Source organism: Calonectris borealis, chromosome 26, assembly GCF_964195595.1.
Source record: "Calonectris borealis chromosome 26, bCalBor7.hap1.2, whole genome shotgun sequence".
Classification (NCBI taxonomy): Eukaryota; Metazoa; Chordata; class Aves; order Procellariiformes; family Procellariidae; genus Calonectris; species Calonectris borealis.
In genome coordinates, this window is record NC_134337.1 from 3,763,642 (window position 1) to 3,776,196 (window position 12,555).

The following is a 12,555-nucleotide window of genomic DNA, read 5'->3' on the forward strand; positions in this document are numbered from 1 at the left end:
GGGTGCAGGGGGACCCTCTGCCACACCCCGTGACCACCCCTGCACTGGGAGCTGCTGGCACCATCTCTCTTCCAGGGTGCTTCTGCTCCCTGAGTCAGGGGAGGCATCGCCAGCCGGGAAATTGCAGCGGGAGATAAGGCTGGGAGCCGGGAGCGGGGCCGGGAGGAAGGTGTGCGGTGATTCCACCTGTCCAGGGACGCGGGGCCCCACGGCCCCCGCAGTCCTCCTGCCCACGGGGTCCTCCCAGCCCGCCGTGCAGCCCCTGCAGCCTCTCGTATCCCCTTTTGTCCTAATAATCCCTGAAGATACAATAAAGAGAGCCGGAGGCGATGGAAAACGTCCAGCTAAGCCAAGGCACCCGCTGCCGTCTCGCTGCGGAGAGAAGGGGAGGGACCGCAGCTGGACGGGAGGGTGCTGAGGAGTCCCTGGGTCTAGTTATGCTTCCCCTACAAAAATGTGGAACCCCTGGGCTGCCTTCATGGGACAGGGACCTTCCCTGAGGGAGGAGGTTTGCAAAAGCAGGTCTGCTTTACGCAGGACGGATGCAGCGCAGCCAGCCCAGGAGAGCAGCACGTTCGGAAACCAGGAGCTCATCTGCACGCCGGGACTTTCCAAAGGCAGAGGCCAAGGGCCTCCCGGGGGAGCGGGAGACCAGCCTCAGCTGAAGGACAGATGCACAGACCTGGCCATTACACCCAACACAAATCTCCAACGTTCAAATTCACGTTTGCATGGCGGCTGCAGGTGAACCCGGCGCCAGGGGAGCCTGCGTGGCTCTCGTCTGCCTGGGCTGGCAGCTCAGGGCAGGGCAGCTTCCAGCCCACCATAGTTCTAAGGGTTTCTCAACAGGGACAACTGGCTCTGCCATAGCCAGTTGGACAAGAAATCCGGTGGAAGAGCACTTGCACCGACATGACCAGCCCCAATAACTCACAGCACATCTCGCTACGCTGTATTGAATCAAACCAGTAATGCAAAACCATCCCTGGCACAGCCGGGCTCCAGGGCAGCCTGGGAAGGGACAAAGGTGCAGAAATTATTATTAAAGCTGTAAAAGAATTTTATATATAGAAATATGAATGCAGAGGCGTCATCGTTAGGATGTATCAGGAGAGGACCATGACCCACCAGTGGGAACGTGCTATCCCGCTCGGCACTGCTGCTGGAGGCGGCTCCTGGCTCTCCTGCCAGCCCCAGTCTGTGCCAGGAGCTGTTGGGGACGAAGGCTGCTCCTCCTCGCGTGCAGTGCCAGGTGGGAAGGGGCTCTGGTCCTTGCAGCCCACGTCCTGGCACAACCCAAGAACGTTGCTAGTGGGAGCATCGGCTCGGCAGCCGGGGCACCGCTTTTCTTTCCAGGCTGGGATTTGCCATGTAAACACGAGTCTCTTACAGCTGTCGTGAGAGCAGAGTCAAAATGGAAACCCACCGCTCGCTTACGCCGGCGGATCCCTGCGTCCGGCCGCCGCCCCTCGGAGTGGGACACGCTCGCTTCCCATCCCGTGATCCTTTATCATCACATCCAGAGGAAAACTAAACAGTCCTCCTTTTTTTTTTTTTCTTTCTAACCTGTCTACTAAATCTGGAGACCGATCTCAAGGCACGAGGGACAAGACCTTCAGCGATGTTGATTTATAACCGAGCTTCTAAATTACAGGTTTACGCATTAGTATAAACACCCATAAACCAGCCTTAAATACACAGTATCGTATGTAATCAAAATGCCAAAACACCGGGCAGCCACGTGACGGCACAGGGGGATCAGCAAACTCCTCGCTCACGCCCGGACCGCCTCGGCGGGGATGGGTCTCCGGTCAAATGCTCCCAGTTAAACCAGTGCCTTGCACTGGATCTCGCCTTTGAAGGCAGGTCCTCGGCTGTCGGCGGCATCACTCATGCCACGGGGAGCGAAGGGGCTGAGCCCCGTATCTCGCTCCTCCAACGGGGTTGCAAAGCACCACGGCAAAGCAGCGGGGTTGGGGTGAGCTGCTGATGTTCAGAAACTCCCTAAAAAAATATATAATCTTGCTTTCTTCCAAAAGCCTGCCGCCTGGTTGAGCAGAAGCAGGGCCGATGGAGGTCCCAGGGCTGCGCACGCCGCGGCGTCCCTCCGAGCGCAGGGCCGTCCCCCTGCCCGGCGCGCAGATGGGGAAAGTCAGGCAGATGGAGATTCCCGAGATCACACAGGGAGTCTGGAGGGAGGGCCATGAATCACACTTAAATCGCCTGCAAGACAGCCCGGCGCTTCGGCCCCGATGGCTCCTTACCAGCTCCTGCTGCCGCGGCGCGGGGCTGGCACGGATCCGTCCCCGGGAGCCCTCTCCGGAGCCCTTCAAAGGCATCGGGACAACCCTGCCAGCCCGAGCCGTGTGCGCACACGCGTGTGTGTGTGTGTGTGCGTGTCTGTGTGTGTGTTTCGGGCAGGGGAGGAGGTGGCAGGACTCTCCTCCCCGCTGCCTCCACTCCCCGTCGTGCACTTCTGGGCAAAATCCATTTGCTTTGGCTTCACGTAGGGCCAGAAGATTTGGTCCATTGTGCTGCGGCGCTGAAGAGCCGGCGAGGAATTGTCGACCATGCTGAAACGGTTACATGGGGAGTAATGAAAATTTACTGCACCCTGCTCCGGTCCCTAGCCAAGAAATAAAAGCAAAAGATCACAACAGGCATTTTTTTAATTTGAAGCAAAATTAAAAAAAGAACAGATCCGCACTTAGAAAATAACAACCACATCCACAGATCAAAGCAGCTGTTCTCCTCTCATTCGGGGTTTTAAGAGGTTTCTGCAGCTACGGGGATGTTTACACAGGGAGAGAGATACATACATTGTGCTGTCTTGATGCTGCCTCTCCCCCCTTCATCTGGCAAAACATTCCCCGGGAGGCGATATGAGGTCATTCCTAGACCCTGCGTTGTTTTCCTCAAGCTGCAAGGCTTCGGGGCAAGAGGCAATTCATTTCCCATTAGCACACACACATTTGCACTTGGAATCCTCCCCATGCACATTTTGCCGGGGGAGCTCGGGTCGGACGGGGGACCAGCCCTCACCAGCTTGTTATTGGGTTCCCGGAGGGACTTCCAGCAGCCGGGGCTGCCGGGAGGGTCAGTGGCTCCGGTAAAGTCACTGGGAAGGGACATGGAGCCAGGAGGTGGGCTGGCATCTTCTGCAGACCAGCATCTTCCGCAGACCAGCCTTAATGTTTCTGTGGCTTCCACCACTTTTATTACAAGAGGGGCTGAACGGCTCTGGGGAGCACTAATGGGCTGTAAAAAGCTTTTTCCCCTCTGCCTCCTTGGCTGGAGCCCAATTCAGAGCGGCGGTGAGCCCCGCTCCGGTGCTCGCGCAGGGACGGAGGTCGCGGGAACGCGCCGGGGCAGACTCTCCTTTCGCCTCTCGGCATCAGCACGTTGGTCCCTTCGCTCCAGGGCAGCACCCGCTTCGGCAAAGCGGACAAATTCTGGCTCGTGAGCCACCCTGCACTACCTGTGCAAATGAAAAAAAACTTTGATACTAGACCTCCCCATCTCTAGCATGAATTTAATGCCATATGCTCTGAACGAGCCACATCTTCAGCTCTGACCGTGCGTATTTGCACGATGCTGGAGCCAAAAGGGGTTTCTGAGGCTGCGCAAGAAGCTGCTGCGAAGTAACAAGGCAGAAGCAAAACTCCCGTAAAGGACCTTAGGGATCACAGAACCGGCTATTGAATCAGGCAGGGATACTGGAGGAAAAAGAGGCCAAAATGCTGCGAATCGGGAGATTTCCCTTCCGCTCCGGTCCCTGAGGACCAAGGGCACAGCACTGGCAGCGCAGGGCAGGACCCGACCTCTGCGCTGCATCCCGAGCACCCGCAGTTGGGTGATCGATGCTGGCACCGTACCCCCACGCCGCACGCGGGAAGGAGCTGGCTCGAGAAAACAACAGCCGAGACGTTTCGATGCCCTAGCGAGGGGTGTGGTCTAGAACTCAGAACAGAATAGACTATTTTTAAAATCGGAGAGGAAAACACTGTATTCCCAGTAATCCGCCAACGGCCCAGGCTCCGGCGACTCAGCCAGTCCCCATCGCCAGCTCCCGGCTACATCCCTCATTTCCCCAACCTGCAATTTTATCAAGATGCCTCCGAGGGGGGTAAAAAAGCACCGAGTCCCACTAAATGACTGCCTGTCACCCTGTGACACCTTTTTTCCAGCGTCACGGAGCTTCCCAAAACGCTGCGTGTGGAGAAAGCCCTTGTTTGTAATTCCCGGTTTGCAGCAGGAGAAGGTGACACACGCTGAGGTGAGGTGACTTACCCGGCGTCACCGGGAAGGTCGATGGCAGCGCCAGGAATAGCCCCGTTCCCAGCCAACCACTAACCACGCTTACCCCAGAATAAGGGTCCCTTTTTCCAGCTGAATTTATAACAGCTTTCCAAGTGACATAAGCTCTTACAGAAATAGGCAGGCTTTTATTCCAGAATAATTACTGGGAAATCATACTGGAGCGTATATAATTACACCGGTGTCGTTGCTGGTGAGTCGGACCCTGTGCCACCGGCAGACTCGCTGCACGCTCCATACGGCTTTTATCTCGTCCTGCTTTTCCATGAGCATGTGAACGTCAGCTGGCAGATCGTCAGGATGGGGGTGGAAAAGGAAGGGCTTTGGGTAGAAAGGAAAGCGATATATTGCTCTTTAAAGCTCTGTTAATTGTATTTCCCATAGAAGACACCCCAATAATAGCTCTTGCAGCTACTGAAGTCAACAGGAGTCTTTCGGGGTGCGCTGGATCACACCCCAGACAGATTCAGCCACGCTCCGTGCATCTGCTTCAACTTCATCCCAGGCTTGGCTTTGGAGCAGGTGTTTTGTTTTAAATGCATTTTATGTCCCACACAGGTAAAATCAAGCTCAGAGTTCAGGTTGAGGCCTGAAATGCATTTCTGACATAAGCTGTTGGAACACATGGTACTTAATACCCTTCAAAAAATAAACGCGGAGCATTTATCAGGTGTTGATATGTCTATATATTCGGCGAGAGCGCTATCTGCCAAGAACGGGGCTGCCTGCTCCGCCTGCCGTTCCTCCGGCAGGGGAGGCAAGGGTTAACTCAGCACCAGCGACACCACTTTAACTCCAGGACCCAGACGCGTGTGTTTAAAAGTAGCACTTCTCTCCTTAAAATAGTTTATGAATCTTACTCGGGGATAAATCCAACACCCCCGAGCAGAAGGAGACCTATTAATTCCTGAGTTTTTTCACGCTGTAGTAAAGCAGCGATTTTATTTGCCCGCCCTGTGTAAGATGTCAGTCATTTTCCCACTTGCATTTCCATCTACAATTTAACAAGGCAGCAGTTTATTTCCAGAAGCCCCAGCCAGACCCCAGCCAACTGCGTCAATATTTTGTTGCTTACACAAAATGCCACCGTTAGAGTCAACACGGCGTTTGGGGGAGGCATTTTTTTTTTTTTTTTTTTTTTTTTTTGAAAAGGGTTCCTCCGGGATGATGTATGTATAGCTCTTAAAATACTAAGGGTAATATAAGCCTTTCGGAGCGGCTTACCTGGGTGCAGAGGCATTGCTGTAAAGGATGAAGCACACTACTGAGGGCGCTGACCTGACCAAAGGCATTTGCTAATTAATTCATTCTTCCAAAAGACTTAACTGCCTCTTGCCTTCGGAAACCAAGGCAAACCCGAGCCAAATCCAAAGCCTGTCGGAAAACACGGAGAGACCCTTATTGACTGCAGAGAACTTCAGAGCCGGGAGCTGGCTCCCACTCGGCCGGTGCCAGCCACGGAGAGCCGACGCGGGGCAGCCGTCCAATTCAAGCTGGCCGCTTCGCTCTCTCCCGCACGGTTCCTCGGTGCCGCTTTCGGGATAGAGGAGGGATGCAGAGCCTGGCTGGGGGTCCCCACCTTCCTCAACCCCCTCCTACGATGCTGTTTTGGGGTGGCTCTCCTATGCTGCAGCAGCAGGGCACGGGCTTACCCTGGCTGTTGGCTTGTTTGATGGATGCTCCTGCAGCCCGCACCCTCCTGTTGTCTTTGGCACGCTCTCCCGAAAACCCTCGGAGGTTTTCTGGTCCGGCGTGAGCTCAGCGCGGCGGGTTCACCCCTCCGCCCCAGCCTCCCCAGCACGGCTCCCGAGCCACGGGGCTCTCGAGATCCCCCCAAGCGCCTCCCTGCATCCTCGCCCACCGGCACCCCCAAAAGCTGGGTGGTTTAACCCCGAAAGGTCGGATAAAATCCCAAGCCCAGGCACAAGCAGGGGAACAAGAGGAACCCAAAGAACAAGGTTCCCCCAGCACCGCCAGCCGGGAAAGCCCTGCAGGATCTTCTCCGTGATCCTGCACCAGAGCGGTTTTGTACGAGAACAGAGCGGCCTTAGTGTGTCAACAAGCCCTAAACACCCGAGGGCAGCTGGAAGTGAGATGCCATTATTATTTTTTTTAATTTAAAACGAACTTCTTAACCTACAGGAAAGTAAACGTTCTTCTAGGATGGCCAAAAAAACCACGCTGGGATTTTCCAAATGGGTATGACTGACTGTTTATGAGCAGAGGCTTCCAAACGCAGAAATAAATGGCTTGCTCTCAGCAGGTTTTCCTTTCTATATTTACCCTCACCTGAAATGAACATTATTGCACACTGCAACATTTATTCCCTCTGATCAGGGGAGCGGGTGAAGAAACTAACCAGCCGCAACACGCCAAATAAATTGTTAATCTGCTGTTTGCGCTGGGGCAGGGGGAGGAGGGAGTCCCCTGGTTTTTGGGCAGCGCCCAGGTCCCGCTTACAACTTCCATTTCAGCTCAGCAAGGAGCGCTTCGCTTTCCTGCTGCCGCTTGCGGCTGCTGAGAGCTGGAGCTGGGTCCTTCGTGGAGCTGATCCATCGGTCCCCGATGGGTCTCCGGCTCCCTCCCCGCGGCACCCGGGCATCCTTGATCTGGTGGAAAGGGTTGCTCTCCCCCCTGCAAGGGAGGAACGGAGCTCCAAGGTGCAAGGACCTGCCTGAGGCTGCACAAGAAGCCTTTTGTAGGGCAAGAAAGTGCACCCAGATGCCAGGCAAATGCGCAAGCATGAGATAACCCTCTCCAAAGCGCTGGGCTTTGCGATCCTCTTCCATGAGTCCCAATTTCCACACTGGGTGTTTCTCTGCCTGTTTTCAAGGTGGGAAGTCCCTACAGATGCAAGGGGGTGATCCCCCCCAGGGACCAGGACAGGAACTGCCCTGCTGACATGCAAAATGGCCATAAAAGACCTAAAAGGTCCTCCCTGACAAGGGGCCGGGGGGCTGAGCCATTGCAAACCAAATCTTAATATGAGGCCGGCCACCCAGCTGTAAAATCTCTCCTAATCCCAGCCCTGGGGAAAGGAGAGGACGGGGAGATCCCCTGCTGCCCCAGGACGTCGCCCACATCACATGGCTCCTGGGTCACGCTCGCGCCCACCACCACCTTCAAATCTGGGCTTGACCTCCAATTTACCTTGAAGTTCATCAACTAATCGTGCCAACCGCTTTGGCACGCCAGCCGAAAAAGGGGTTCACATCGCCCCGGAGAGAACGGGGGGATTAATCCTCTGCCGGCAGCGGGGGAAGTCGATCAGTCATGAGGGTATGCGGGTGCCCAGGATGACCCTCGAAGGCATCCCGTGGATTTGGGCAGCAGGGATGAGAACAGCCTGGCTCTGTTCGCAGGGCTCACACGCACTCAACGCCAGACAGGACCTGCCTTTTTTTTTTTTTTCTTTTTCCCAGCTCAAACTTTTCACTTTTGGAAAAGTCTGTCCTTGTCGGAATAGCTGAGCAAACCCTTCCCCAGCCAGCCGTTCCAAGAGCATTTGTGTTAATCCAGATTAACGAACATAAAGCAATTTAGATAAACCGCATTAAGCCAAAAACACCTTTGAACTTTTTTTTTTTTTTTGGATCAAAATCCCTCCCCGAGCGCTGTGTGTGGTTTGGGCCTCCCCATACCGCAGCTTCGCCAGAGCTGAACTCTCCACCAAGCGATAATTAAGTAAAGTCAGCAAATACGAAGATTACCCAGAGCCAGCAGCACTGGCAGCGAACCGGCGCTTTGCACATGGAGCCCAAAACTGATTTTGGGTCCGGGGGTGTCCAACGGGGCGAGACAGCACGAGGAGCATCTCCCCGGCTCCGTGCACATCTCCTGGCCACAACACCTGGGCTCCGGCCAGGCTGCCTACGTGACCACGAGCCAAACCCCTCCAAGCCTCAGTTTACCCAGACCAACCCATCCCCTAAGTACGCGGATGACGGGATCGGTCTGAAATGCCCCGAGATCGGGCGCTGGCCGCAGCAGGCTGGGCAGGATGGATGATGGTTTGCTCGAAGCGGCCAGTCCCCACGGCTCGGACACGTGCACCGTGACCGAGGTGGTAACAGCCAGCTCATGCATATGGGATGTCTCATGGAAAAGGTCACGCACCAGCTTAGGAGAAGGGAATTAATAGATGCTGTAGTCGTTGGAGAAGCACGTGGTGTGTTACGGGCACGTACACACCTTGCACACCCACGCCAGAGCCAGCACCGCAGCGGACACTTGCCTCTCCAAAGGACTCCCAAACCAAAAATCAGGGGCTACGGCAGATCTGGCACCAAGTCACCCTCTCACCTGGACAAGGTGGACACCACCACTTCATTCGCCCGCGGGGAAGCTGTGAGTTCCTCAGGATCCAGCCGCCTGTCCACATATTTGCACCAGCATCCAGCACAGAAACAATCCTGACCTTGTCTGGTGCCTCAGGAGCTCCTCCAAAAATAGCTTTCCTGGCTGATGGGGCAGAGGAAAACTCCTGGCTTCCCCAGCTTTCCCCTCCACACCCTCCCAAAACACCTGCTAACACTTTCTGCCCTCTGCCCTGATTGCCTTCCTCCTAGAAGGAGAATTTCCAACAGAGCCAAAACTGTAGCTCGTAGGCTCCAAATTCCCTCATTTTTTGGGAGCGGGGGGCTGTAACACCAACCGGGCTTTGCCTCTCCCTTTGGGACAGCGTTTGCTTTATGGCAAAGAGAGCTTTCCGCGGCTGCTCACAGCTCGGCTGCTCACAGCTCGGCGCACTGTGCTCGCTAAGCTGCGCTCCCAGGTGATTTGGATCAGGATACACCAGAAGTTTGCTTTCGGCTGCCTCCGTCGGCGCGTGGGTGTGCAAACAGTGACCAATTTCACTGCCGGTTCGACTCCTTTAAATGGGGACTTTCACATTCGTCAGGCTTGAAAAAACAACGCCATCTTTTAAACAAAAAATCCATTTCCCCTTCCATCGGCTGCGGCCGCCGCCGAAGGTATTTCTGTTTGAACAAGCGGGCCCTTCCCACCCGCCGCCGCCTCGCTGCGCCCGGCGGGGTCGTGGGTTTGCAAAAGTGGAGCCGTCCCGCCGGCGAGGATGCTCCATCCACGGAGCTTTCTCTGTCCTGCTCCTGCCGAGAAGACGGAAGGTTTTTTGGAAAGCTGAGCCCTCCCCGCCAGGCTGGTTTTGCTTTTTTGGGGGGAGAGATGCGCGGGCTCTCTGCGGCACGTTGTCCACACTGTCGGAAATGCAGACGGGTTTGCAGCTCGGATGCTCCCTCTACAACATGATTGTCGGGGTTACAAATTTCCGAGGCGATAAAAGGGCAAACTGGAAATGTCCCTGTGGAGTTTGCTGCCTGACACTCAAGCATTCACCCTGAAAGACTCAAAATCCCAATTTCCTCGGTTGGGATTTCAACTAGATGGCTTGGCTAAAATAAATGAGATTAATCTAATCAGAGAGATGGATGAAGCTCATTAAAAAGGTAGATTAAAAAACCCACCCTGCCTATTACCAATGCTCCCGAGGTCTTCTGCCTTTGTGGCAAGTGAAAGTCACCCAGGAATTGGATTCCCTTGCAGAAATCGCCAGGAAATGCATTAAAAATACATTCTGCTATTACAATTCTTCATGTCACCAGTCACTTGGGAAAGGAAATGAATGCAGGGCAAACGCACATATATTTAAATACATACAATTGCCTACTCTGGGATCAGGATTTATAGGCTGGGAGCTGTGGGTCCTGCTTTGAAAGAGAGAGAGATAAGAGCAAATTGAAGTCACCTCAAGAGCTGTGCTGTTTTATTCTCTACAAATGCTATTTCCCCGCCCTCAGCTTCCTCACACGAAGCTGAGGATCAGAAAGGGGCAGAAGCCAGGTCTGGCATTGCATGAAACCAAACACGGAGCACCAGGGGGGATTCCTGGACAGGATTTGGGCCAGACTGGTCCCATGATGAGCTCTACTGGTTTTGTTTCTCATGACCAGTTGCTTTCCTGCCCACAAGCCACCTGCCTGCCCCTTCCTGCAGCTTTAAGCAGGGCAACCACCCTCCAAAGCCTCTTTGTGCCCCCGTTCATGGGTGCAGGAGCTCTTTGGGATGAACCCACCACGTAGACGTTCCTGCACATGCAAATGTGAACTTTGCACCATGTGCACGGGGCCCCGTCGCCTTCCCGTGGTGTTGAGTTTTCCATGCAGGAGCCACCAAGAGCTGCTCTGGTTGCCCCTCCGACACATCGCATATCATATTTTTGGAAATTTTCACACAATAATTGTCAGCTTGCGCACGGGGCACAGACAGCCCTGCTTCTGCCCAGGGTCAGCCTACTGCGCCGAGACACGCCTTCTCTCTTGGAAAAACAGTTCAACCAAAAAAAAAAACAAAACCCACCAAAAACTGTGTCCCCCTGCCTGCAGAGCGCACAGAAATCAGTGTCACGGTCTGTGCTGCCACACTGCACAGCCCTCAATTTGGGAGGAGGTGAATTCTCCCCAGGGCTGGGTGACCTGGCAAACCCCGCGCGCCGGACGGGCCCTGGGGTGCTTGGAGCGGGAGGAAAGAGCCGTCTGCGCTTCGGGGCAGTTGGTTTTCCCAGCTCCTTTCTCAGCGGCGTCCACCCCCAAGCCAAAGGCCAGCCGCCGTCCGATGTCGCTGCAGCGCTGCCCAAGCTGAGCCGTTTTCCCTTATTGCTTTTTGATGGGATGATTTTTACAGCTCCCCGGGGGCTCGAGGAAATCACCGACGGTTTAAGGAGATCACTCCAACACAGCCTTGTGCTGCAGACGTACAGCGGGACAGACGTGGTTTCAGACTATGGCTACCCCTCCGGCATGCTGTCATTTATGACAGCTAAACCGGTTACAACTCATCAGCTGAGCTGCATTAATTGCGCTCGTAGCTTGCTGCAAACCCAGGGCAACGGTGGCAGCTCCAACCACCTTTAAACCCACCTGGGATTCTTTCCTTTGCAAGGGCAGCAGGCTGAGAGCGCCGCAGTGCCGTTCATGCAGCCCAGCTGTGAAGCTGTAACTAATTAGGGGTGGTAACGGGGTTGTCCTTCCCCGCATGCCGTGCCAGCCCTGAGCCTTTCATCCTCTGCATTTCTCCAGCCACAACACCCAGACGTCTTAAGCGTTTTGCAGACTTTGGAGGACAGAGCCGTGCCAGGGCTGTTTTACGAGGGGCGGATCAAGGCCCCGGCTCCCGAACGGGCTGGCTCTCGTGCCTGTCCCTTGCACAGGTCGCCACGTGTGCGGAGCTGGGGGGGGATGGCGAGACCCCGAGACCCCCCATCCCCTGCCCCATGGCCCCGCCGTGCTCCGTAACCTCCCAGCTCCGGTCCCTGACGGCGCAGGTGTCAGCTGGTGGGTGTTGCTGGATGCTTAGGAAAGAAATGGGGAAGGGAAATAAATGATGGAAGGGAGAAGAAAGGCAAATTGTTCATCGGCACACAAGGAGCCTCATCCCAGACTGGGCGTTTGTCCCACGGATTTAATCCCAGTCTCCGCAAAGTCAAAGGAAGGTTATAGCAAACAGGGAGGTGGCCAGAATCAGCCAGTTTTCTGGGCCCACCAGAAAGAAAAATGGACAAAAAGAGATGAATAAAGCGAGGAGGAGGGACGCCACAGCTGTTGCAAGCCCAGCAGCGCTCTCCAGAGCCTCTCCGGCACTAGAGAGTCGCCATTTTCCCTTCCTGCCCTCCGGCAGGTCCGAGGTTGACACCCTGGCCGTCGGCAGGCACTAGGCTACAGCCGCTCGCAGGCCGCAGAGCCCCCGGCTCGCAAAGCGGCCCCCGGCTGCGAGTGGAAACGCCCCACAGCCAGGCCTCGCCCGGCCACCGCCCCTCGCTTCACACCCGCCGTCCCGTCCTGCCCTCCCCGCCCCCCGCTTAGCAATGGGAGAGCCCCGCCGCGCCGCCTCGGCCCGGGGCCTGGCGCGTTCCATTCGCAAGGGAGGGGGGAGGACAGGAACCCCGCGGCTGCGGCCGTTCCCGTTGCGGGGCGGCCCATCGGCGCCAGCGGGGAGGGGTGCTCGGCCCTCCGGGCTCCGTCAGCGAGACAGCACCCGGGAGGCGGCGGCTCTGCGCGGCGCCCAGCGGAGCGGCGGCGGCTATCTGGCGCTAGCGAGGTGCGGCCGCCCTAAGGGTGGGCGCGGGACGCCCCCCGAAGCAACGGCAGCGGCGTCGATCCCCCCCCCCCCCCCCCCGCCCTCCGCGCCGTGGCTCGGCCCTGTTTGAAGGTGTGGCGGGCCGGG